Source organism: Schistocerca serialis, chromosome 4 (genome assembly GCF_023864345.2).
Source record: "Schistocerca serialis cubense isolate TAMUIC-IGC-003099 chromosome 4, iqSchSeri2.2, whole genome shotgun sequence".
Taxonomy (NCBI): Eukaryota; Metazoa; Arthropoda; class Insecta; order Orthoptera; family Acrididae; genus Schistocerca; species Schistocerca serialis.
The window spans coordinates 193,304,085-193,330,391 of NC_064641.1; the positions used below are offsets into that span (position 1 = coordinate 193,304,085).

Consider the following 26,307-nt stretch of genomic DNA (forward strand, 5'->3'; position numbering starts at 1 on the left):
CTTCACGGAAAAGAACTTCAGATTGTCTCACTTGGTGTTGTGCTTCTGTAGAAAGATATGGACTTTCAGTGCAGCTGTGTGCAACCTAATGTGCTACAACCATGATGCAATCCTTCCCTTTCCTATCCTAGTTCTTGTAAGATAGTAAAAAAAAAAAAAAGGAACTCCAGTGCGTGTGCACTTTTGTCATTTGTTAATATGATTTGTACTCATTGCCTATACATTTTGTGATTTGCTGGTATGTTCTGAACTATAGTGCGTGTGCACTTTTGTCATTTGTTAATATGATTTGTATTCATTGCGTGTACATTTTGTGATTTGCTGATATGTTCTGAACTACAGTGCGTGTGCACTTTTGTCATTTGTTAATATGATTTGTACTCATTGCCTATACATTTTGTGATTTGCTGATATGTTCTGAACTATAGTGTGTGTGCACTTTTGTCATTTGTTAGTATGATTTGTATTCATTGCGTATACATTTTGTGATTTGCTGATATGTTCTGAACTACAGTGCGTGTGGACTTTTGTCATTTGTTAATATGTTTTGTACTCATTGCATATACATTTTGTGATTGCTTGATATGTTCTGTACTCAGTGCATGTGCACTATATTTTATTTCATGTTCTGCACTTATATATATGTATATATTCTGTGATTGTAAACTTAGTTAATTAAGAAAAATTTGTTGCTCATGGCAAGTCCAATTGACTCACCATCGCTGCCAAATTTTTGCCCCCCCCCCCCCCCCAGTGGAGGGTTATGTAAGAGGTATGCGCTGCCTGCAATAGGCAAGGCACAGGAGAGTCTCTGACAAGAGAGCAGTATGTAGTTAGTTGTTGCTTGTCACTAGTCGGCAGTAGTCTGCAGTAGTCTGCGTGAGTCGGCAGTAGTCGGCGCGTGTCTGCGCTTGTCTGCAGTCTGCTCTGGTCGGGATTCTGGACAATGAGTATTATTGTATGAGGTAAAGATGCAGCCTAGCGCATATCTAGTAATGCATGTGAATTGCCATTCCAATTATTTTTAAAAAAAGCCACAATAATAATTTTTATAATATAAAGTATTTTTTTAAATAAAAAAAAGCATTCATTTCAATTTAAAGATTTTATCCAATTGATGATCATTCCTTTCATGAATCACAAAGCATAGGCCAGCATTGCACGGAGCTGTGCCGAAAATTTTTTAGGTAAGAGTAGATATATTCGCAGTTTTTACTGAGGTAAGAATTTTTGCTTTTTTTATTCAGAATACAGGGCCGTGGCGCAGCGCTGCTGTCGTCATAAAATTTACCAGGTTACTGATTTTTTTTATTTCGTGGTTTAGGAATTTTTCTGTTTCGAACTTAACATTAAATGAGAAAAGAATTTTGTGGGTACATTAAATGGGAATGCATTTCTGTACAGAGATTATGAATGGGAACCAATTTTGTTCAGAGGTTACAATATTTAAAATTCATTTAATTATTATTTCTGTGGGGAGGTTATACTTGGTTCATCTTTAAATTATTTTGTGGGGAGGTTACACTTGGATCATTTTATTATTTCCGTGGGGATGTTACATTTGGTTCATTTTTTTTATATTTATGTGGGGAGGTTATAAAAGAAGAGTGAAAATTGAGGACCACACTGTGACGAAAATCCTCACTGACAACAAACTTCTGAGGATCGTGGGAGAAGACATGAAGAGAACCTCCAGGGAAACATCAGTGACGACGATGATGAGAAGTTCCTGGAGGAGGAAAATTTTGTTTTACTTCCTGAAGGGGGCGAGGAATCCGATGAAAATGACGAATCACGCTTACCTGACTCGGCATCTCAGGTAAGTGTCCTTTCAGCCTCCCCAAACCGACTCCCTAGACAAAAGACCAGGCAAGCCACTAACACCACTGACGTAAAATCCTTGACTAACTGTAGACATTACTCATCTAGATACTCATTAGAATTGCTAAACCTCTTACGAACGGACGAACTCCTTGACTGTATTGTGACACAAACAAATCTTTCTGCCCAATATTTAGGTGCAATGGCCACAAATTCTAAAGCATCAGTCTCTGGATGTGGAAGAATTGATGATGTTTCTTGGTATACTATACCACATGGAAACCATTCCATAGAGCAGAATATGTGATTATTGGACCACTGACCCTGGACTCTTTGGATTACCATGCTTTTGTCGAGTTATGAGCAGGGAAAGATTTTTAGGACTCTCGGAAACTTTGTATTTTGCAAAAAATCCAGAATCCAATGAACCTCTTCCTGATGACAGGCTGTACAAAATTCGATCATTGAGGCATTTTTATAGGACAATAGATGGATCCATGGTTGTGCAGAGAGGCAGACTCAAGCTCCGACAGTATATAAAGAATAAGGCTCACCATTATGGAATTCAACTTTATATGTTGAATATGTCGTCTAGGTTAGTCGTGAGGGTTATTGTATATACAGGTGCCTCACATCAAGAGGTTGGTGGAAAAGGACATGCTAGTTCAGCTGTCCATAAATTAATAAATGGAATATTGGAGATTGGACATCCATTATTTACAGATAATTTTGTAATGGTATCAAGAACTTCTTTGTAGGAACGCATATGTTACAACAACTCTCAGGAAAAACCGTAGAGATATTCTGTTAGAAGTGGTTACTTCAAACTCAAAAAAGGAGGAAATATTGGATGTTTATAATGAAGAGGGAATTCGTGTACTCAAATGGAAAGACAAAAAGGAGTGCTGATCGTCAGCTCAGATTTTACTGGGAATATAGTTGATACCACGACTTGTCGAGGCGTTGTAATTCAAAAATCTGAGATGGTTCTGAAGCACAACGAACCAATGGACGGTGTCGGCCATTTCTATCAAACGATAGCGTATTACCCGATTCAAAGAAAGAGTCTCAAAGGGACGAAAAAACTTGGAGTACATTTTCTCCATTTATTGTATAATGCATATGCAATTTATGACAAATACAGGTTGAAAAGAAACCTTTACAACTTTCGTAATTCAGTAATAAAATCTCCACTTCCCCGGTTACACAAACGCCAACAGCCCGCATCTCGTGGTCGTGCGGTAGCGTTCTCGCTTCCCACGCCCGGGTTCCCGGGTTCGATTCCCGGCGGGGTCAGGGATTTTCTCTGCCTCGTGATGGCTGGATGTTGTGTGCTGTCCTTAGGTTAGTTAGGTTTAAGTAGTTCTAAGTTCTAAGGGACTGATGACCATAGATGTTAAGTCCCATAGTGCTCAGAGCCATTTGAACCATTTCAACAAATGCCAACAATGAGTCGACCTTTAAAAAGAATTGGATGAAAGGACTCTCAGATCATTTCCACACAGAGTTTGTCTACACAATAAGAAAAGGCAGGAAACTTACTATTATTGGCCTATCTGCACAGATATGCCAGCGTTATGCACGACGACCTGTTTACAGTATTATGATAAAGATAGGACACTTTAATATTTTATGTGTGAGTTTTTCAAAATGCAGGATACATATTTGTTTAGATTTGATTATGACTGAAGTAAATTACAATTATTGAAATATGAATTGCGCTTTTTCAACAAAATCCTAATTTCAGCTTCTAGAAGACGTATATAAAAACTGCCTCAGTGATACTTTTTAATTGATAAATTTGTACATTTCAGTTCGACTACGTATTTTCGATGAAGAGTCAAACATAAAGCCCTAGTATGCAGGACCGCAATGCAGGTCACAATCCCTCTCAGGTATGGTGAGAGCGCGGGAACGCTGTGTCATTCACTGTGTGTGCGTGTGTGTGTGTGTGTGTGTGTGTGTGTGTGTGTGTGTATGTGTGTGTGTGTCAACCAGTAGACGTCTGGATACTTTTGATCCGATAGTGTGTAATGTTATTGCATTAAGTTGCTCTGAAAGCGGTGCTGATATTCAAGACAATAAAAGCGGGTTAAAAGCTGTGAGCTATCTGGGGATGTTATTCTTGCATTACTGAGCAACTGTTTCACCAGGGAGCCAGTCTAGCTTTCCAAATTCCCAACCAGACTAACATTAATTATAAATCTTTAATAGTCGTCTTATGACAACCAGTGATATATACATATAAATAGAATTTAAATAAAAAGAAATAAATCGGTTTATATTTAGACATTTATTTTAACATTGATCATTGTACCGTTAAAATTTCTGCATATTAAACTTGATTCATAACTAAACTGGTGCCTTATTTAGGATTGTGAAAATGTGAGTTTGTAATCTTACGGAACACATCAAATATGGAGCCAAGATTGGGAGACTGCATACAACACTGCATTCATAAAATAACACACGAAGAACGTTGAAACATATGCAAGAGGAAATTAACCACAACCAACCGATTCAATTTTCACCCAAAGAAGTTACTTTCGTAGCGCAATCCTATCCGTCATGAAATTACCACACACTGGTATACTAAATTCATACTAACTCTCTGTGAAATCTTCCCGAATAGAATAGCTGAGGGCTACTTTGATGATTACACTACATGCTTCACGTGGTCAACTTGGTTTACACAAAGAGTGTAACTCCACAATAATTTTGATAATTAAAATAAATTACATCGAAACACAAACTACAAAAGAAAAACATCGAACTGGTTACTATCGTCATACTATTAACCTGATGGGTCAAACAATTGTATAAGCACATGGTACTGGTCTCAGAAAGTATACCCCATGAGGGTTGAAGATGAAGAAAAGTTGCTATATTGAAAAATATTGTCAAGACGAGACGTTATAATCTCACGCACATTCACATTTAAGATTGATCTTAGTTAGAGTTACAGATCATCTACTTGTGGTTCCACTTTACTCACAAAGTAGTGACAAAGCAACTACTGGAAGATATTCTGAAGCGTCGCAATTTAAGATAACATTAGATATTTTAGATCTAAACCTGAAATAAAGGTGATTAAATTTTCAGTTAGGCTGAACTTAAGAAATCCATTGTCCTACTGACTGAGCAGAGACGCGCTTAGCCGGAGATCTTACCACTTCAGACGCTCGCCGTGAACGGACTGCCTGGGTCCGTACCGAGAGTGCTTAACAGATACAAACGGAAGTGACCAGAGAGGCAGCTTCCTATACCAACATGACAAGGGACAGACAGGACCATACTAAGAATAGAAACCTCTCTGCTTTTAGAAAGCGTAGCTACCTGTTCTGACGTTGGTCCTACTGTTCTCTAGCAGACAGGCTTGTCTGCTACCATCAAGCATGCAACTAGAAATACATTTGCTCATTCATCCTCTCACACAGAAGGGAAGGGGGATGACAGTATCTTATCATATACAGTATATAAAAGAAAGCGGATGTAGGTTCCGTATGAGACTGTGTGACATGAATTACATATAAACTGTATTTTAAAGTATAGTGGTGTGACAGATCGTTCTTGTTTATGAGTAAAAGTGACACGTTCCACTGCTCAGTCTCCTCCCAGATAGTCAGAAACACCACAGTAAATTTAGAACAGGAATTTATGCCGTAAATGACAACAGATTTAAGAAATTAACATGAAAGGAATCCAACAGAGACCTTTCAAGTGTACGCACATTGTAGACTGCACATCAGTTAGATGTAAGCAAGCTCACGTATCCACGCTTCTCAGATAACTTTTATAATTAGATGAGGTTTTGATAAGCGGTATACATCTTCCTCAGAGTATCTGCGTTCGTTTTAGATGCCGCCTCGGGCATGTGGAGCAAGGAGACGAGTTACATCTGCTACAGCAGGTGATTGAGGTGGTGGGCTGTTTTTGTGTTTATGCCCTGCACTGGTGGCTTCTCCCTTAGCCTCACACTGCACTGGAATCATTCATTCTACAGTGGATGGGGGCGCTTATCTCTCACATTGCAGTAGCGTAACTGAGCTTGTAGCCGGAGTACCTTGTTCATGATGAGCGGTGGCGGCAGCGAGCGGTGGCGGGGCGTCGCTGGAGGCTGTCGGTGGTGGTGGCTGCGGCCTAGCTTGAGAAGCGTTGTGTACTCACATGCCTCTTGACGTGTATGGCGATGCATGTTTTGCGGATTGCAGTGTTTAATAAACGCAAGTGCATCCCTCTCACATTCCTGTCGTACTGCTACACAAGATAATGATAATGCAAGAACAAGTTCTACAGGGTGAAAAGTATTTATACCGACAAACTCTGGAAGGTTGTAGGGGACATCAAAACAAATATTTTTCCCTAATGTCATTTTTTCCTATGAGGATTTTTTTTCCGGCCTTTGAGTGTGTACTCAATTTAGCCATCGGCAACACATAGTGACAATGTACACGTAATTGAATAAACAAATACAGAAATGCATATTTACAAGAATAAAAAGCTTAACTTCCTGGCACATTAAAACTGTATGCCCGACCGAGACTCGAACTCGGGACCTTTGCCTTTCGCGGGCAAGTGCTCTACCAACTGAGCTACCGAAGCACGACTCACGCCCGGTACTCACAGCTTTACTTCTGCCAGTACCTCGTCTCCTACCTTCCAAACTTTTCTTTCAGGAGTGCTAGTTCTGCAAGGTTCGCAGGAGAGCTTCTGTAAAGTTTGGAAGGCAGGAGACGAGGTACTGGCAGAAGTAAAGCTGGGAGTACCGGGCGTGAGTCGTGCTTCGGTAGCTCAGTTGGTAGAGCACTTGCCCGCGAAAGGCAAAGGTCCCGATTTCGAGTCTCGGTCGGGCACACAGTTTCAGTTTTAATCTGCCAGGAAGTTTCATATCAGCGCACACTCCGCTGCAGAGTGAAAATCTCATTCTGGAAACATCCCCCAGGCTGTGGCTAAGCCATGTCTCCGCATATCCTTTCTTTCAGGAGTGCTAGTTCTGCAAGGTTCGCAGGAGAGCTTCTGTAAAGTTTGGAAGGTAGGAGACGAGGTACTGCCAGAAGTAAAGCTGTGAGTACCGGTCGTGAGTCGTGCTTCGGTAGCTCAGTTGGTAGAGCACTTGCCCGCGAAAGGCAAAGGTCCCGAGTTCGAGTCTCGGTCGGGCACACAGTTTTAATCTGCCAGGAAGTTTCATATCAGCGCACACTCCGCTGCAGAGTGAAAATCTCATTCTGGAAAAAGCTTAACTGTTACAGGTTTGTACATAATGTTTTAATTGAATTGAATTGAATTGGAAAATAATTAAAAGTGCCTTGGCTTACCATTCACACCAATTCTGAAATATCTTCATCAGCAAGACATATTTATAATTTACATACACCATTAAAACCTACAGATTGTGACCAGTACTCTTGATGAAGTTAACTAACACTTTATATAGACGAACGTCTTTAGTACACAAAAGAGAAGAAGCTGATTGAGGAAGATTGTAGCCCATACTCAGCAATGTCTTCAGAAAGACCAACCGTTCACAGTCAAATTTGGGGCACATAAATAAGATGTGGTTGACATCAGCTTCCGACTCAGGATCACACTCACATGCTGGTGAACTGTAAACGTTGATCCGATGTAGATGTTGTGGGAAAGAGGCATGATTGAAGCGGAATCTTATGATGGTAGAAATCGTGGATCGGTCCAGATGTGTCCTCATGAACCACGGCTGTGAAGGAATCCGAGGTTGTAGCACTGCGTAATAACCGCCTTTTGTCTGTTGAGAAACGTTCCACATTTCCTGCCATTGTTGTCTTGCGTGATCCTTGACTTCACGTAAGTAGTCTGTATAAGGAAGGTGCAGATCCAGGACGGTGCCTAAGGTTGCCGCTTGTTTGGCTAATGCATCAACTTCATCATTATAGAGGATACCAGAGTGGGAAGGTACCCACAACAGATGGATCGTCCGGCCCGTGCGTGTGCTGCGAATATATTCAGATATCACATCCAAGATATAACTCTTGGTTGTTTTGTTCCATCGACTGTACTAAATGTTTTTAAGAACGCTTTGCGAGTCAGATACTATCAGTATCTTGGGGAAGTAAGTGCTAGAGACAAACTTAAGTGCTTCCAAGACTGCCACTGTCTCCGCCGTAAAAATAGAAGTGCTCGTAGGCAGTTTGAAGGTTTTGCGGATCTGGATCTGAGGGCAGAAAAAAGTGCATCCTGTACACTCTTCTTGCGGAATTTTGGAGCCATCGGTATATACACAGAGAAAACCCAGCCATTGTGCTTGAACGAGACGATTGAAGCCAACGTTGCCATTAGTACTGTCCAGCCAGGTCGTACTTAAGTAATGGACTGGGATCTGGGAGCAGAGCGTTTGAAGATCATATTCAAAAACAGGTAGATGCGCGGCCATATTACGCTCTTCGGTTGTTAGAGTTCGTATTACGATCTTCAGTTGTTAGAGGGCGTATTACGCGCTTCAGTTGCAGGCAACTGCTGTCCACCAGTGTAGCAGTGCATTGTCTCTGTTTACTAATGGAGCGATACACCTGGAGTGAATACACTGATATGGTTGGTGCGTACTACGTAGCGCACCACAACGGACGAGCTGCACAGTGGGTTTATCAACAACAATATCCTAATCGCCGTATACCGCATCATGCGACCTTTTCTGCTGTGTACCAATGTCTGCGTGAGACCGGGTCATTTAGCAGATTACCTGGACAGGGACGCCGTCGCACGGTAAGAACGCTGCAATTTGAGGAAGCTGTCTTGCAGCATGTGGAGCGGGATCCTTCAATCAGCACTCGTGCAATTGCACGAAACATGGTGACGAATCAAACGAATGTAAGAACAGTCCTTCGAGAGCAATTGTTACGTCCATTTCACTTACAGCGTATCCACAACCTGGAACCAGTTGTTTATCCATCCAGAGCAGTTTTCGCAGTGGTACCTGGAACAGTGTGAAATGCATCCTACATTTCCATCCTCTGGGTTGTTTACCGATGAAGCAACGTTCGAACGTGATGGAGTCTTCAACATGCACAATTCGCATGTTTGGAGTGAGGATAACCCACATGCCACAGTTACTAGCGCTCATCAAGTGCGGTTCTTCGTTAATGTGTGGGTCGTATCTGCTACCTAGGTCATTAAATGGCAGGCACTATTACAATTTTCTTGCCAGAGAATTGCCATAATTGCTGATAGACGTCCCATTCCCTACAAGACAAAGCGTGTAGTTCCAACATGACGGGGTGCCGGCACATTTCAGTCATCGTGTGCGTCGATTCCTGGACCGACGGTTTCCAGAAACGTAGGTTGACAGAGGTGGTCCTGTACCATGGCCTGCTCGATCCCCAGATATGTCCTCTCTGGACTTCTTTGTGTGGGGAGAGGTGCACAACCTTGTTTACGTAACTCCGGTTGCATCAGAAGAGCATGTGGTTGCCCAGATAGTAGCAGCAGTAGGAACAATTCAGGATACTCCTGGGGTTTTTGCCCGTCTCAGAAAGAACATGAATCGACAGTGTAACCTTTGTTTACATGTCAATGGAGGCATTTTTGACAGTCTACTGCAACTGAAATTGGGTTGTGTTAGTGTGTTGTCTCTTGGTCATAAAAAATGGAAAAGTGTTTCTTTGTTTAATTAATTCGCCGCCAGAGAAACCTTCCTCTACTGATTTAAGTACTCCTCATAGGACAAAATGACATTAGGGAAAAATATTTGTTTTGATGTCCTCTACAACCTCCCCGAGTTTGTCGGTTTAAATACTTTTCACCCTGTATACCTTCTGTACTAGCAATGTGCTGGTGTGTTTTTCCTAACACAATACTGGTAGATGCATGCTATATCACTTGGATTTTTTGAATTTCCCGCCATTATCTCACATACACTGTAATGCCATAGCGTATGGAGCGCCATGTTTAACTGTGATGTCATTTTAAGTTACAAATTATAATAATTAAGCTAACTGGCTCCCACACAGTCAATAGGATACTGCACATTTGAATTTCCTGCCACCCAGTTGTTCTAGAAGGAAGAGGAGGGGAGGATGGGTAGGGGAGGGGAGGGGAGGGGAGGGGAGGGGAGGGAAGGGGAGGGGAGGAGAATGACCTTGAATGTGAGGCGGCCATTTTGGTCCAAATGACTCTGAGCACTATGGGACTTAACATCTGAGGTCATCAGTCCCCAGAACTTAGAACTACTTAAACCTAACTAACCTAAGGACATCACACACATCCATGCCCGAGGCAGGATTCGAACCTAAGACCTTAGCGGTCGCGCGGTCCTAGAACAGCTCTGCCACACTGGCCGGCTGCGGCCATTTTGCGTCATAGATTATAGTAACTAGGATAATACATTCGACTTAAATAAACACTGGATAAAGATGTAAGTGGTCGGTTTGTTTACATAAGGATTGTAATTAGGCCTTTCACATGGCTGGTTTGTTTACATAAGGGGAACAATGAGCCCATATTTCTGAAACCTGCTCAGCCAAGCGACTGTTTGAATTTCTTGCCTTTTTACATTTATTAGATGCCCGCACTGTACAGTTGCCTCTCAACTTAAACAGTATGTTGCCTATCTACATTACCACTCAGTGAGGTGGCACAGTGGTTAGCACAATGGACTCGCATTCGGGAGGACGATGGTTGAAACACCGGCCACTGTGGCCGAGCGGTTCTAGGCGCTTCAGTCCGGAACCGCACTGCTGCTACGGTTGCAGGTACGAATCCTGCCTCTGGCATGGATGTGTGTGATGTCCTTAGGTTAGTTAGGTTTAAGTAGTTCTAAGTCTAGGGGCCTGATGACCTCAGATGTTAAGTCCCATAGTGCTTAGAGCCATTTGAACCATTTTGAACCGTTCAAACCTGTGTCTGGCCATCCTAATTTAGGTTTTCCACGACTTCCCTAAATCGCTTCAGGCTAATGCCGGGATGGTTCCTTTTAAAAGGGCACAGCCGACTTCCTTCCCCACCCTTCCCTAATGCGATGGGACCGGTGACCTCGCAGTTTGGTCCCCTCCCCAAAACCAACCACTGTACTCATACACACTTATTCAAGTGCACCATGAGTTACAATGAGTTCATAATCTGGGCTAGTCAATAATGACAAGAATTGATGTACTAGTAAACATATATTTTTCTTCAGTCCAGTTCAGGTTGATTTTCCCAAACACTCCTCCACCTTTCTCTCCGACATTACTTGGACTCTTTGTAAAAGAACTTTCATTACAATCTTAATCTGGTAATTGTGGAAGTGCGTTTAAAAAATATTTAATCTTATTCCAGTGCTGAATATTAGAAGGAGGAACAATTCCTTTTTAAGTTAAATTTGTTAAAGTGGATGTAAAAAATGAAAGTATAAAATCTGTTTTTTTTATTGAACAGTGAAAATTTTCAGTTACATAACTTACAAATTATATCACTTCTCATTGGAAAAGCTGAGAAACAAATACGAAAATTTTACAGTGGTGTTTTAAATAACTGGAATTGTTTAACTGCACAAGTTTTAAGTTACATGAGAACAACAAGTATTTCAGAAAATTTGCCACGAAAGTGGTTGAAACCTGTTGAAGATCTTAAAAATTTTAATTTATGCTACAGGAAAGGAAAACACAAATTTATGCACGGTACAATAGAGAAATATTGTGTTAATAAAATGTTGTGTAGTCGACACACTGAATGCTTCTTTAACAAGTACACACGTAGGGCCTATAAATTATGACATGTATTGTACTCATATACTCTATGAACTTGCTGAAGTAGTATTGTATTTATTATTAAGGTAAGTCTTGGACGAAATTTGAGGCCCATTAGATGGAGACGTTAATCGCCAGTTTTTACTGTATTTCAAATACCTTTATAATGACTATGACAATATTTGATGCTGGAGTCAGTGGTGGCTGGTAACCACACATTACAACGTGTATCTCACTCTTCCAAAACCATCATGGCTCATTTAACAATACGTGAGGAACGCCATTAACCATCATCACTTTTATGAACTCCCAATGTTGCTTATTATCTCACAGACGGCTTGTTTGCGCACGCATATTTATTGGAACGGTTTTGCTTCTGTTATCATATAAGTATACATGTGTCAGTTTCTGCTACTAGTTATGAAACACCCTGCGCAAAAATTTTGCGCCGGGGTGCGTCTCAGTATGGCACCCCCAGTAACGGCTCCTGACGCTTGCCTCTTGGGGCTTAGACCAGCCCTGATTATCTGTACACTCACTTCCCTCTAGCTTGCTAACGGAAAAATGCATTACCTATGCTTCAGCGGAACTTCGCAAACCATGACGTGAAGTAACACGACCACTGTTGACCGCGTAAGATGTTATCCAGGAAGGAGTTTCTTACTCGATGCACTCGGTACCATAACAATTAACCAAGCAGTATTGTGTTTCAAGTCCTGGAAATTTATGTTGTTTTTTGTGCCCCGTAGGTATACCAGCAGAAATTACTTGTGCATTAATCTGAGATGCCTCCAAAATATCCATTTTTCACGTCAAAAACAGTTGTCTTGTGCAGCACATCGAAAAAAAGGCGCTTTTAATTGTCTAGTACATTTTCGTCAGAAATGTCTTGAACACTCTGCAAACTGGAACTATAAGATCGAAAGTTGGGGATTATACTGCCTCAGTCTTACGTTACGTGCAGACAAACGTTTTGCATACCGACACCTCATTTTTTCGTCTAATTTTGAACGATACGTGGGCCCGAGTATTTAAGTTATTTGAAGCTCAGACTGTTGGAACAGTTAAAAGTTGTAATAAGGGCCATTGAAAAACAAACTGGAACATGGTTGAGTGCCCCATAAAGCTGTATGTGTTGGAAGTTCATCAACCTACCAAAAGTACATTGGTTACACGAACATGGTTGCATAGACAACGCTTTACGTTGCTTTTGTTGCACTATAAACAGCGCTAGGGCATGAAAGTTGCACCTGACGTGTTTTGATACCGTGGTGATATTGCTGTTAATTACAAAAAGTATTTCTGATCGATGATCAAGTCAATACGACAGAAACGTTCTACAAAATACTTGGCTTTCAGACATTTGCGGAGGCTGTAAGTTTTCGATTAAACGTCCATACCATATGACGAATATAGAAAAGGACATTGTCTTAAAAACAGACACAGGTAGCTTTTAAATTTCAGATGGATGTACTATTTAGAGATTTACCGAGAAATTGGTATTGTCTTCAACATATGTATTAAAGGAACCCAAATACAAACCATCAATGACGTCATATAAGTTTCTGATGCAACATTGTGACAGGTGGAAGCAATGACATTCGCACAAAAAAGTAGTCCCTTATAACAAGCGAAATTTGTATTTTTTTCAATCAGTTAATTGTTTCATATAATTTACTGTAATAATTACACACTTTAATCCGATCATTTTTGATTTTGGAAAGCTGGTAAAGCAGTATTTGTTACGAATACTGAAGTAGCACGCGGAGGAGGATAACTACATATGAGCGCTCTAGTATTCATCCACCCATTCGTCCCCATGACACGATACAAGAAGCACGTGAAAAATTTCTCTCGTTCTATATCGCCGTAAAAATGGGGAACTAGTCGCTTAAAAGCGTCGCGCACCTAGTGTGCAGGAGAAAGTTTACGAAAATGGAGTAAGTATTGCCATTCCACGAATTTTAGTGCTAACATTACTACTGTGCATATTGGTGCGTCCTTCCGCGTATGCCATTACCACGAAGGGTGCCCTCTGTAAGTATGTGTACTTTCGAGAAATTTGATGTGACGGAGGTAAGCATTTCTTAAAAAAGTAAATATTTTAATTATACTAACAGGTTACTACATTTATGTTCGCACTTCCCATACTCACATCTTTGTTTGCAGCTTACAGTAGATGCCTCTTGTGTTTATGTGACACTACGGTCGCTGATTCGTACCCTATGATTTGACAATATTTCGTTTTAGGCGAGAACATGTTATAGTGTGTTATAATAGTGTGTCATAATGTGTTCGCTTTTGTCGCTCTCCGAAAAAAAGTATGCAGGCCTACACAGATTTCGTAGAGTTTGGCCTGTTGAATTAAATATAAATAAACCTATAGGCATGTCTTTGTATTAAATTTTCATTGCGTATATCTTAAGTATACGAAACTGAATGGTACATAAATATGTTAATTGATAGTTGGGTTACTGATACAAATTTTAGGGATTAAGAGTGATTTTATAGGATTCTATAGTTCATAATATTCTTGTTGGGTATTAAAAGGTGCCACGCAACGCTTGTAAATATTTAGAACATAAGGCCATTACTTGTAACAGAATCTAGCCGAAAAACTGAAGTGCATTTGATGATAATGCATGGCATGTGACACACATTCTTGATAATTGGTGTACTGACATACGAAATAATCCCGTTCTCAACCTTCTACTGATATGTGACAGGTGAAAACTGTGTACTTGATTGGGTTTGAAACATGTATTTCCGCCCTCCATGTGCAGAACAGTAAGTTACAATACTAAAGCACAACCCAGATTGATCAAAGGCTGCAGCTTGTCAAGGACATGTCCCCTTGCTTTACAGACTCAGCAGAGGTTCACAGAACAACTGTTAACAATTTCACAGTTGTGTGGGATGCATGTTGTGATGGCACACTTGCTAACACATTACCTGCAAATGAAAATGATCTTGCTTCTGTACACATTCTTCTCACATACTTTGAGTGTAGCATATACTTTGCTTACGGTAACTGGTGTCTTTTTAAGTTCTTTTTACTGTTGAGATGTTGTAGATTGCTGCAATTTCTTGTTCAGAGGAGTGAAATTTCATCCAGTTAGTGTTTGGCCAATTGGTTGTTTGTTCCGCTAGTTTTACTGTTAGTTGTTCATTTTAGTGTCATTCCATTGTAACTGTTCTGGTATTTTAGAATGATAATGTTATGAGCAATCACATTTAATGTGAAGCCCTTAGTGTAAAAGAGAGAAAATGGTTCAGTTACCATACACTAAAGCATGGCATAATTATGTACTTCTTTCAGTGGATATTTTGAAGATGACCATGTGTGTGCTTCAAACTATCCAAATTTCAGTTATTAGTTGATTACCGTCAAATAGTGCTACATTCAAGATGTGCGGGAACAAATGTAAACATCATTGTTTTTGTTTACAAGCTACCAGATTTAAAATATAAAATCCTGGGCACATGGTGTGGAATACACAACATACATGCATACCTTTGAATAGAATTCAAAGGCATTCCTTTACTTTTCAGATGTGGAGGACATGATAGTTACATGCTCTCCTACTTTATACACTGAAATTGGGGCTTCTAATTGTCACAGCAAAAATTAAATGAGGGAAATTAACTAACCCCTGGGATGCCTCGTGCAGAGATTAAAATGCGAACTGCTGTCTCAGTTAATGGGGGCTAAATCTAAGAATAGCGACAGTGCCTATCAGGATGCCCATATATTTACAATGTGTACTTTTATATAGCAAATTGCATGGTTTCAATATGGTTTGGAGTTTATTCCCCGCAGTTTACCATTTCTCGGGATATACAGGGCTATTACAAATGATTGAAGTGATTTCATAAATTCACTGTAGCTCCATTCATTGACATATGGTCACGACACACTACAGATATGTAGAAAAACTCATAAAGTTTTGTTCGGCTGAAGCCGCACTTCAGGTTTCTCCCGCCAGAGCGCTCGAGAGCGCAGTGAGACAAAATGGCGACAGGAGACGAGAAAGCGTATGTCGTGCTTGAAATGCACTCACATCAGTCAGTCATAACAGTGCAACGACACTTCAGGATGAAGTTCAACAAAGATCCACCAACTGCTAACTCCATTCGGCGATGGTATGCGCAGTTTAAAGCTACTGGATGCCTCTGTAAGGGGAAATCAACGGGTCGGCCTGCAGTGAGCGAAGAAACGGTCGAACGCGTGTGGGCAAGTTTCACACGTAGCCTGCGGAAGTCGACGAATAAAGCAAGCAGGGAGCTAAACGTACCACAGCCGACGGTTTGGAAAATCTTACGGGAAAGGCTAAAGCCTTACCATTTACAATTGCTACAAGCCCTGACACCCGATGACAAAGTCAAACGCTTTGAATTTTTGGCGCGGTTGCAACAGCTCATGGAAGAGGATGCGTTCAGTGCGAAACTTGTTTTCAGTGATGAAGCAACATTTTTTCTTAATGGTGAAGTGAACAGACACAATGTGCGAATCTGGGCGGTAGAGAATCCTCACGCATTCATGCAGCAAATTCGCAATTCACCAAAGTTAACGTGTGTTGTGCAATATCACGGTTTAAAGTTTACGGCCCCTTTTTCTTCTGCGAAAAAAACGTTACAGGACACGTGTATCTGGACATGCTGGAAAATTGGCTCATGCCACAACTGGAGAACGACAGCGCCGACTTCATCTTTCAACAGGATGGTGCTCCACCGCACTTCCATGATGATGTTCGGCATTTCTTAAACAGGAAATCTGAAAACCGATGGATCGGTCGTGGTGGAGATCATGATCAGCAATTCATGTCATGGCCTCCACGCTCTCCCAACTTAACCCCATGCGATTTCTTTCTGTGGGGTTATGTGAAAGATTCAGTGTTTAAACCTCATCTACCAAGAAACGTGCCAGAACTGCTTGCTCGCATCAACGATGCTTTCGAACTCATTGATGGGGGCATGCTGCGCCGAGTGTGGGAGGAACTTGATTATTGTCTTGATGTCTGCCGAATCACTAAAGGGCCACATAGTGAACATTTGTGAATGCCTAAAAAAACTTTTTGAGTTTTTGTATGTGTGTGCAAAGCATTGTGAAAATATCTCAAATAATAAAGTTATTGTAGAGCTGTGAAATCGCTTCAATCATTTGTAATAACCCTGTATATTAGTGCCTAAGGGTTTGGAAACTAGGACAGAATATAAATTTGTTTTTGATGTTGCAGATCACAAAGTTACTGCACAATTGAGACATGTTATTTTCAATTTACTGCTCTGTAATATGCCATCTACCTAATACTCTCTGTGTGGCTAAAAAAAAAATGGGGGGGGGCAGCTGTTGAAGTATTCACATGCTTCACACCATATGCCAAGTGCTACGAAGATTGCTCTGCCAGCATGTAATAAATAGAACTGTCTGTATTCTCCACTTTTACCAGCTGGAATGTCGTGGAAAGGAAATGTGAGGAGTATCATAAAGTGTCACACCCACATTACAAAGTTTCACACCCAATACAAATATTTAGTGTCATCATACTGTTTAGGTACATGCAGTATAGAAAGAGATTATGGATATCTCAGAACATACGTGACACTTGGTCTGTGATTAATGGGCAAGCTAGATGTAAGTAACATGGGGACAGTTATTACAGATGTGTAAACAACAAGTGTGGATTAAATTATTGATGAGTGAAGATTTCAACCTTACAATTTCTAGATTGCTCTGTGGCTGTATTACAATTTATGGTAACTTCAGAAGAAGCTGTAATATGAAGAATTGCAGATTTTATTCCTCAGAATGTTTTTTAAGTTGCTAGGTCTATGTGAAAGAGTAGTAATCCATAATAATGAAGAATTTATCAGTTCAGTGATTTTGTTGTCTGGAAAGTTGATTGGTATTGGTAAATAAAATTTGTTCATCTTTGTGTAAGGTTTTATAATGGCTAAAAGAGAACAAGAGGCAGTTGGAATCTACACTGATTTAACAAAAGTGTTTGATTATATTTTATATTCTTGTGTAGGCAGAAAAATATGGTACTAACAAGTGAACCTCCCTATCGCACCCCCATCAGATTTAGTTATAAGTTGGCACAGTGGATAGGCCTTGAAAAACTGAACACAGTTCAATCGAGAAAACAGGAAGAAGTTGTGTGGAACTATGAAAAAATAAGCAAAATATACAAACTGAGTAGTTCATGCGCAAGATAGGCAACATCAAGGATAGTGTGAGCTCAGGAGTGCAGTGGTCCCGTGGTTAGCGTGAGCAGCTGCAGAACGAGAGGTTCTTAGTTCAGGTCTTCCCTCGAGTGAAAATTTTACTTTCTTTATTTTCACAAAGTTTTGATCTGTCTGTTCATTGATTGATGTCTCTGTTCACCGTAATAAGTTTAGTGTCTCTGTTTTGCGACCGCACCGCAAAACCGTGTGATTAGTAGACGAAAGGACGTGCCTCTCCAATGGGAACCGAAAACATTTGATCGCAATGTCATAGGTCAACCGATTCCTCCACAGTAAAACACGTCTGATATATTCTATATGACACTGGTGACTGCATGTGCATCACATGACAGGAATATGTTGTCGACCTACCAAACTTAACTTGTACACTTGCCGAATGGGTAAAAAGGTTCTTCTCACTTGCCTGGTTTAGGTTTTGTTGTGGATGTGATAATCAGTCCCAAAAAAGTGATGAAAACATAAGAGTTTGTCACATAAACTTCAACAAATGAATGCAACAGTTTCACAGTCGCACAGTTTTCCCTGTGCTCGGTCAAAACGTGTTTTTAACGCTTTCAAATTTTTCCGTGTGTAGACCGACAAATCCTGCATATGTCCAAGCAAATCTGAACATGTCCTGGAATTTTGGAGAGCGAAGTTGATTATGTGTGACTGCCTGAACTTTCATAATTGACACACCATCACATAAACAATACTGCTCTGTGTACCTGTGCAGCTTCGCAAAATCATAGAATCTTTTCACAAAGTATTCACTTGCCGAAAACCACACACATCTAACGGTTGCACAAGAGGTGTTCAACCTGGAGGAATGGTAATCGTGGATGGACGGACAGATAATAATTGTCTGAAAATAAAAAATTAAACTTTTCACTCAAGGGAAGACTTGAACCAAGGACCCCTCATTCCGCAGCTGCTCACGCTAACCACGGCGCTCCTGAGTTCACACTATCCTAGATGTTGCCTATCTTGCGCATGGACTACTCAGTTTGTGTATTTTGGTTATTTTTTTCATAGTTCCACACAACTTCTTCCAGTTTTCTCAATTGATCTGCGTTCAGTTTTTCAAGGCCTATCCACTGTGCCAACTTATAACTAAATCTGAGGGGGGTGTGATGGGGAGGTTCCCTTGTAAGGACAATGCCCAGGAATTACAAAGTTGTTCATTGGCATCAAACATGGAACAAATATGAAGACTATTGACATAATTGTATTTGAGACAGTGGAAACTAGATTTTGAAAAAATAGAAATGTTTTGTGAACGATTTAGTTAGGGTAGGAGCATTAGCACATGAGTTGCAGAAAATGTTATGTTCGCATACTATTTCTGATGAAGTGTTTGGTTTGTGAGGTGTTATCATAACTAGCTGATCAAATAAGTGAAGGCACATTTTGAATTCCTGGCACTATGCCTAAATTGTACAACAAAAGTTATTGACAGTTTGTTGTTTACGGTACAACTATCACTGCAGGGTCATTCCATGTCAAGTCACCCAGGCCTTGACACCAACCATGTCAGATTTTGATGAAACTTGGTACAATTACTTCTTTTATCATCCTGAAAGCACTTGTAAAATTTTTTTGCTCTTTCTCTGATAGTTTTTTTTAATAAATTTTTAAAGTTTTTAGATTTGGCGTTGTTTCAGCAGTCAGAAATCTTAACTTAAACGTGTCCTCACAACTAAAAAAAATTGTATATTAAAGAATACTCAAGATATCAGTATGAAATTTTGGAATAAGTTTGTACAGTATATCTAAATGTTAAAAAAAATTACCATAAAGATATATTAAAACCTTTCAAATGAATAAAAATTTACAAGTTTTTTTTTAGCTAACGGATGTTCAGTTTTACAAAAACTGCAATATCTAGAGTCTCAGACCTGATAGAAAGCTCAAATTTGTTTTAAAATACTCTTAATTGTATAGGCTATTAGATAAAAGAAAAATTATGTTGGCTTTTTAACCTGTTTAATAGTTACCTAATTTTTAAAATAATATTAATTATATTTTACAAATAAAAAGTACCAAGTGACTTAGACACCGAAAATAAGTTTTTGTCTTCTTCAAGTAACAATGTACGCTTGGATTTTGTTTTGTTATTCCTGTGTTTTGAAGTAAAAAATTATTACAGTGTTAAATAGTGCTTGGATAGTATTTTATTAAGTTTATTCGAACTTTCAGTAAGTACTGTTACTTAGTTTACAGAGATTCTTTTCCAATATCCTATAAAAGTAACCAGAACAGTAATCAGACCAAAAGTGAAATCAGTATGTCAGATATTCAAACCTGTAGCGTAGGGTTATTTAAAAAATCTGACTGTTTCCAAAAGAACCTACACACCTTCAAAAAAGTTACAGCCGGTATCTGAATTGAGCGAGGAAGAAAGAGATTTGATCCACTTACGATCTGGAATTAATCTGTGTGAATTTAAGAATATATGTTCATACCACAGCTACTACTTTTTAAACGTTTTTGAAAAGTAACAAACAACATCTGTAGACCCACTAAAAAACACAAAAAGCTCATCAAAAAATCATTGAGAAGTGTAGGCTTGGATCTTTCTAAACAATTACTGACAAAAAATATTAGCATAAAACCTGGACAAAAGTTTTGCTCAACATGCCGTAACTTTTGTGAGGAAAAATTAAGAGTTGAAGTCAATGAAAGTGAAACAGATGAAGTCATGGTTGAATTAGAATCACAGGAATCCAGAAATGAATCCCACGTACAAACAAACATTGCTCTTGATAATTTAGGTTTAACACCGATAGAGCTTCATGGCTTGTCAGAACAAAGTAAAGGGTCTTATTTTAAAAGGAAGGTTAGCAGTATTGAAAAGACTGCAAAAAAGGCAGTTTCAAAAGCATTAAAATATGATGCACCAAGTTCTGATGATGTCGAAGAAGATGCAAGTGTGGTTGAGAAAGCAAAGGATTTTGATGTAATGATTTCTCTTATGAAAGAGAAGATTTCATCTGTTGGGAGGTCTAGAAAAATCCAGATTCTGACCTTGGCTCCAGATTCTCGGAGTCAAAATAAAGTGATGAAAGAATTTAATGTAAGTGAGTACATGGTGCGACAAGCTAGAAAGCTAAAATATGAAAAGGGTATTTTGGAAACTCCTGGTCCAAAAAAAGGTAAAACTCTTTCTGAAAATACAGTAAGACTTGTAACAGATTTTTATGAAAAGGATGAAAGTTCCAGAGTGCTACCTGGAACAAAAGACAAAGTAAGTGTTCAAAAAAATGTGTACATGCAAAAAAGACTCATTTTGTGTAACTTGAGAGAACTCTATTATTCTTTCTAATGGGAGAATCCCGAGGTAGAAGTAGGATTTTCAAAATTTTGTTTCTTGAGACCTAAATGGTGTATCCTTGCTGGTGCTGCAGGCACACACACTGTATGTGTATGCAGTATCCACCAGAATGTTAAACTATTACTGGATGCTGTGAAAATTGAAGAATCTTATAAAGACCTAATTAAGATGCTTGTGTGCAACACGGAAAACCAAAACTGCATGCTACGTCATTGCGACAGCTGTACTGCAAATACTGCACTAACTGAGTACTTATCTGAAAAACTAAGTGAAGATAATGATTTAGAAGAAGAAATTGTAATCAGTCAGTGGGTTAACACAGAGAGGGCAGAAATGATCAAACAGTCTATCAGTGTTGAAGACTACATTTCTTTATTGGTTAGGTCATTGGAAAAGCTCACCCCGCACTCGTTTATAGCAAAATCCCAATCAGCAGCCTTTAAAAGATTGAAAGAAGACCCACCACCCAAAACAGCAATTATTGTGATGGGTTTCAGTGAAAATTATTCCTTCGTTATACAAAATGAGATCCAAAGTTACCACTGGAATAGAGGTGGTTGTACTCTACACCCAGTTGGAGTTTTTCTAAGAAATGAGGAAAACAATGTTTTTGTTTCCAACCAATGTTTTATTAGTGATAACCAAGAACGTGATACTGGTTTTGTTAACTTTGTACTAAAAGAAATTACAAAGTGGCTGTCATCACATCATACTGACATTGACTCAGTTCACTACTTTACAGATGGTTGTGCTGGGCAGTACAAAAATAGAAACAGTTTTAAAAATTTGACTGAACACTTGAGAGACTTTAATTTGAAGGCCCAACACACTTTTTTTGCAACAAGTCATGGGAAGTCAATTTGTGATGGCCTAGGAGGAACTATTAAAAGAATTTTAAGGAAAGCTAGTCTACAGCTTTCAGACAAAGAACAAATAATGACAGTAATCGATGTGTGTTCATTTTCACTTTATTGACAAAAAAGAAGCTGATTTGCTATGGTTAAAACTAGAAAACCGTTTTTCAGCAACGCGAACCATTCCTGGAACAACAAGTTTTCATAACTTCAAACCACTTCCAACAAGAAACCTTGAAATTAGAAGTACTGCAGATAGTGTAAAACCCTCCTTACTCTTTTCTTTCCATTCATCTTCTGATTGGGTTCGTGTTGAACCATCCATAAATAGCTGTGTGGCTGTAAATTACTATGGTAACTGGTACTTTGGACTGGTAAAGACAATATTCAATGATGAAGAAGATGCAGAAATTCTATTTCTACATCCTTCAGGACCAGCTGCATCATTTTAATGGCCTGAAAGAGAAGATTCTTGCATAGTGCCTTTGGAGCACATAGTCTGTGTAGTAGACGCACCTCAATCAAGCGGCACTGGAAGAATGTATTACTTCAATAAAGACTGTATCAAAAGAACTGAAAGCTCTTGGATGAAGTGGAAAAACAAGTTGAATCAGCATTAATGTTTATTAAAAAGACAAAATTACTCAAAAAATTCAATGTTTCAAGCAATCAGTTGGGTTATACATAAGTGTCATAAGTACACTATCTTTGTACATAATTCTAATGTAATCTACTATAATTAATAAACATGTTAAAAAGCCATCATTATTTTTGTTTTATCAAGTAGCCTATATGTTTAAGAGTAAATTAAAACAAATTTGAGCATTCTATCAGGTCTGAGACTCTAGATATTGCAATTCTTATAAAACAAAACATCCGTTAAAAGAAGAAATATATATATATATATATATATATATATATATATATATATATATATATATATATATATATATATATAATTTCATGGAAAATATTAATATATTTTAATAGTATCATTTTTATCTTCAAATATGTATAATAAATAAACTTGCTGCAAAAATTCATGATGTTATCTAGAAGAGTTTTTAAGATAAGCAGTTTGAAAGTTTTGAATACAAATTAAATTTACCATTTCGGAAAACGCAAAACATAAAAACTTAAAAAATTTATAAAAGAAACTATAAGAGATACAGCAAAAAAAATTTGCAGGTGTTGTCAGGATAGTATTAGAACCATTTGAACCAAATTTCATGAAAATCTAAGGAGGTGGGTGTAAAATTTATTTTTTATTGGGTGGTTTGATGTGGAATGACCCTGCACAAGTCTGCCCTATTGTCAGTGTGACAGAACGTCAATCCTAAGGGCCTGGGTTCGATTCCTGGCTTGGTCGGAGATTTTCTCTGCTCAGGAACTGGGTGTTGTGTTGTTCTAATTATCATCATTTCATCCACATCGACATGCAAGTCGCTGAAGTGACGTCAAATCGAAAGACTTGGACCCAACGAACAGTTTACCCTTCGGGAGGCCCCAGTCACGTGACATTTACATTTAGTTACCAGTCAGCTGCAGCCAGTAATTGTGGCCTTTAATGTAATTGTTGTGTTTGTTTCCTGTGTATTTTATGTTCCTTTGGATGGTACATGTTTCTTTTAAGGAATGTATGATGTTAACCATCAAATAGTGAAGAAAGTCTTAAGACAGTTATAATCCTGCAGTGCGAACTTAATGATGCATGTTAACGGAAACATACGACCTTATTCTTGTTATATTTGTGATAATTGAAAATGGTCATAATGGCTGAACACGTTCAGTTCAGAAAGTAAATACAGGCAGTATAGTGTGAAATTCATTCTTCCATCTGATACTTGGTTTAGGTTTGAAAGCAGTATATATTTGACCAGCTGCTGACTTGCTAGACCTAATTCTGGTGAGGATTTTCTTTCAGGGTTTACTCCCTTAGTCTTTGAAGATCCCTGGAATATTAGGCGTAAGTTGGCTATGTAGTGTGTTATCACTGGTTTTTAAGGGAGTCATCATTCCTCTGTTGAAAAAGGCAATCGATGAAAATGTGGAAATTACAGAGGCATCATGCTGCTGTCACACACCCTGAAGCTGTTAGAAAAGATCATAGAAATTAGCCTTAAAAAGATAGTAGAACCTTTGCTTGAGGAAGAACAACATGGGTCCTGGAAAGACCGAGGTACTATTGATCTAATTTTTACAATAAGAATGCTGACAGAATTGTACTGGGAATATGGAAAAAATCTTGTGATTGGATTTGTAGACACCGGAAAAGTGCATGAGAGTGTTCCTTTAAACAAAATATGGAAATGTTTGGAAGAACTATAGGTACCAAAGTACCTAATTAATAAACTCAAGATGCTGTACAAAAAGTATTACAGCTGTGTCTAGATAGGCAACGGATGATCAAAATGGTTTGAAACAAGAGAGGTTTCCAACAATGAAGTGGCCTGTCACTGCTCCCGTTTGTAATAGTAATGGAAAAGATCATAAAATCCATAAAGAAAATAGGTGATGAATCAAATTCCCTGGTATTTGCAGATAATTTGATAGTACGGGCAGAAGCTGAAGCATGGAGGAAACTTAATGATTGGAACAACATACTCAGAAATTTCTGACTAAAAATAAGTAAAACAGACAGTAGAAACAACCCTCGATAGTCAAGGAACGACGGCAGGTATGTTTCTGGAAGGAGTCAAAGTAGAATCTGTTTCCCATTTCAAGTACCTAGGAAGCATGATCTCAAGAGGCAACTCCCAGTAAGCAGGAAGTACTCAGCAAGACACAGAAAGCATCCAATTTTTTCGGTCAAAACAGAAATCTTCTTCTGAAAAAGAAAAGTGACGACGTACTACACATATTTCATACCAGTCCTAACATATGGTGCACAAACATGTACCCTACTAAGTAAAGACCTTAGTAGAATTCAGGCAACAGAAATGAGATTAATTAGCACTGTGAACCAAACAACTAGAAAGGACACAATCAGGAATGAGGTGAATAGAAAAATAGCTGGTATTAAGGTTCATGTCAGCAATGTCATAAAGAAATGCAGGCTTCAGCAGTATGGGCAAATAATGAGAATGAACAGCGAAGGACCTGCCAAAAGGTATTTCAACGCAAACCTCATAGACCACAGGGAAGACCCTGAAAACGCTGGATAGAGACTGTAAGATAAGATGTGGAGGAGGAAGCTGTCCTGGAATAGATGATGTATGAAGGCAGAAGGCGATGGCAAGCGCTTGTACACAACACCCGGGAAACTGGAATTGGAAAATGATGATGATGGTGTGAAATTCTAAGTACGTGCAAGGCATGACTCTGTAAAACACACTACAGAACAAGATACGAGTCTCGTCTGAATTATTACTATAATTGAATTAAAATAACTTTGTGATTGACGTGTCAGTTTTGGGTAGTGGAGTTGCTGTCTCATACACAACGTGCCAATTCCTCATCTGATCAACAGTTGTGTGCACACCAGAAATTTGCTTACCGAATTTTGTCGCTGTCTTTGTTGGTGGTGGAGAGAGCAGTCGTGGTGGCTGCAGCAGTGATGTATGTATTTGGGTCTCCTTCCCTTCCCATCCTGCCATGTGTAGACAACCGCAATTGGTCCACTACCATTCAACCTACTGCACATGACCCACAAAGTTACTGTAATTGAAGTGTAATGGTGCTTTTATGCTACAACCACTTGTAAAGGTGGGTTGTGTAAACCTCTAGCTTTGGTGCAGATAGTTACAGGAGTGCCATTAATTTCTGAGGAGTTAATTGCTTAAGCAGTATCCTTTCTGGTTGTAGAGGCAATACAGACTGATCTATGGGATTATTTTGTTTTGTTACTAATACTGATTCTGATTTTATATCATCAACTGTGCCATTTGAAAAGTAAATTACCATTGAAAATATATGGGAAAATTGTATAAAAATGCAGCATTCTATTTAGATATATCATTCGTGTTGATTTAAATTGTAAAATGGTATGCTTGCATCTAGGTGAATTTAATTTACTTTTGTGTAATGGCTTCAAAGGAGTCCAGCACCAGTTCACAATAATGTTTCACAAGGTACGTTGACTTTATTTATCTACAAGCTACGAACATTAATTATGAATCGATGATTACACCATAACATGCTTCTCTAAGTTGTAAAGTGTGTATAAGCGTCACAAAAAAACCTGCGCATTTCAGTATTGGAGATGGTATTCTGATGTAACAGCAGTTAACATATCTGGTTCATAATAGTTATGCAGATCAATACCAACATTTGCCAAGCAGGGCTCTGTATTATATTTGAAAAACACCGGTGTAATCAGTCAAATATTAAGCGAGCAAAATAAGGCGAACAGCAGCTGTTTTGTCTGAAGATTCTA

At 39.0% G+C, this 26,307-nt stretch overlaps 1 protein-coding gene and 1 non-coding gene across 2 annotated transcripts in view; one reads left to right on the forward strand and one right to left on the reverse strand.

Moving 5' to 3' along the window:
• Positions 1-6,349: 6,349 nt before the first annotated feature.
• Positions 6,350-6,424, reverse strand: Trnas-cga (transfer RNA serine (anticodon CGA)). The gene has a single exon. It is a non-coding gene; the product is annotated as a tRNA-Ser (tRNA).
• A 6,876-nt stretch (positions 6,425-13,300) lies between these two features.
• LOC126473320 (activating transcription factor of chaperone) overlaps positions 13,301-26,307 on the forward strand; it is a 49,334-nt gene continuing 36,327 nt past the window's right edge. The window contains exon 1 of the mRNA XM_050100303.1: positions 13,301-13,456. The gene's annotated coding sequence lies outside the window, so the exon portion shown is untranslated. The remainder of the gene's footprint in view (positions 13,457-26,307) is intronic.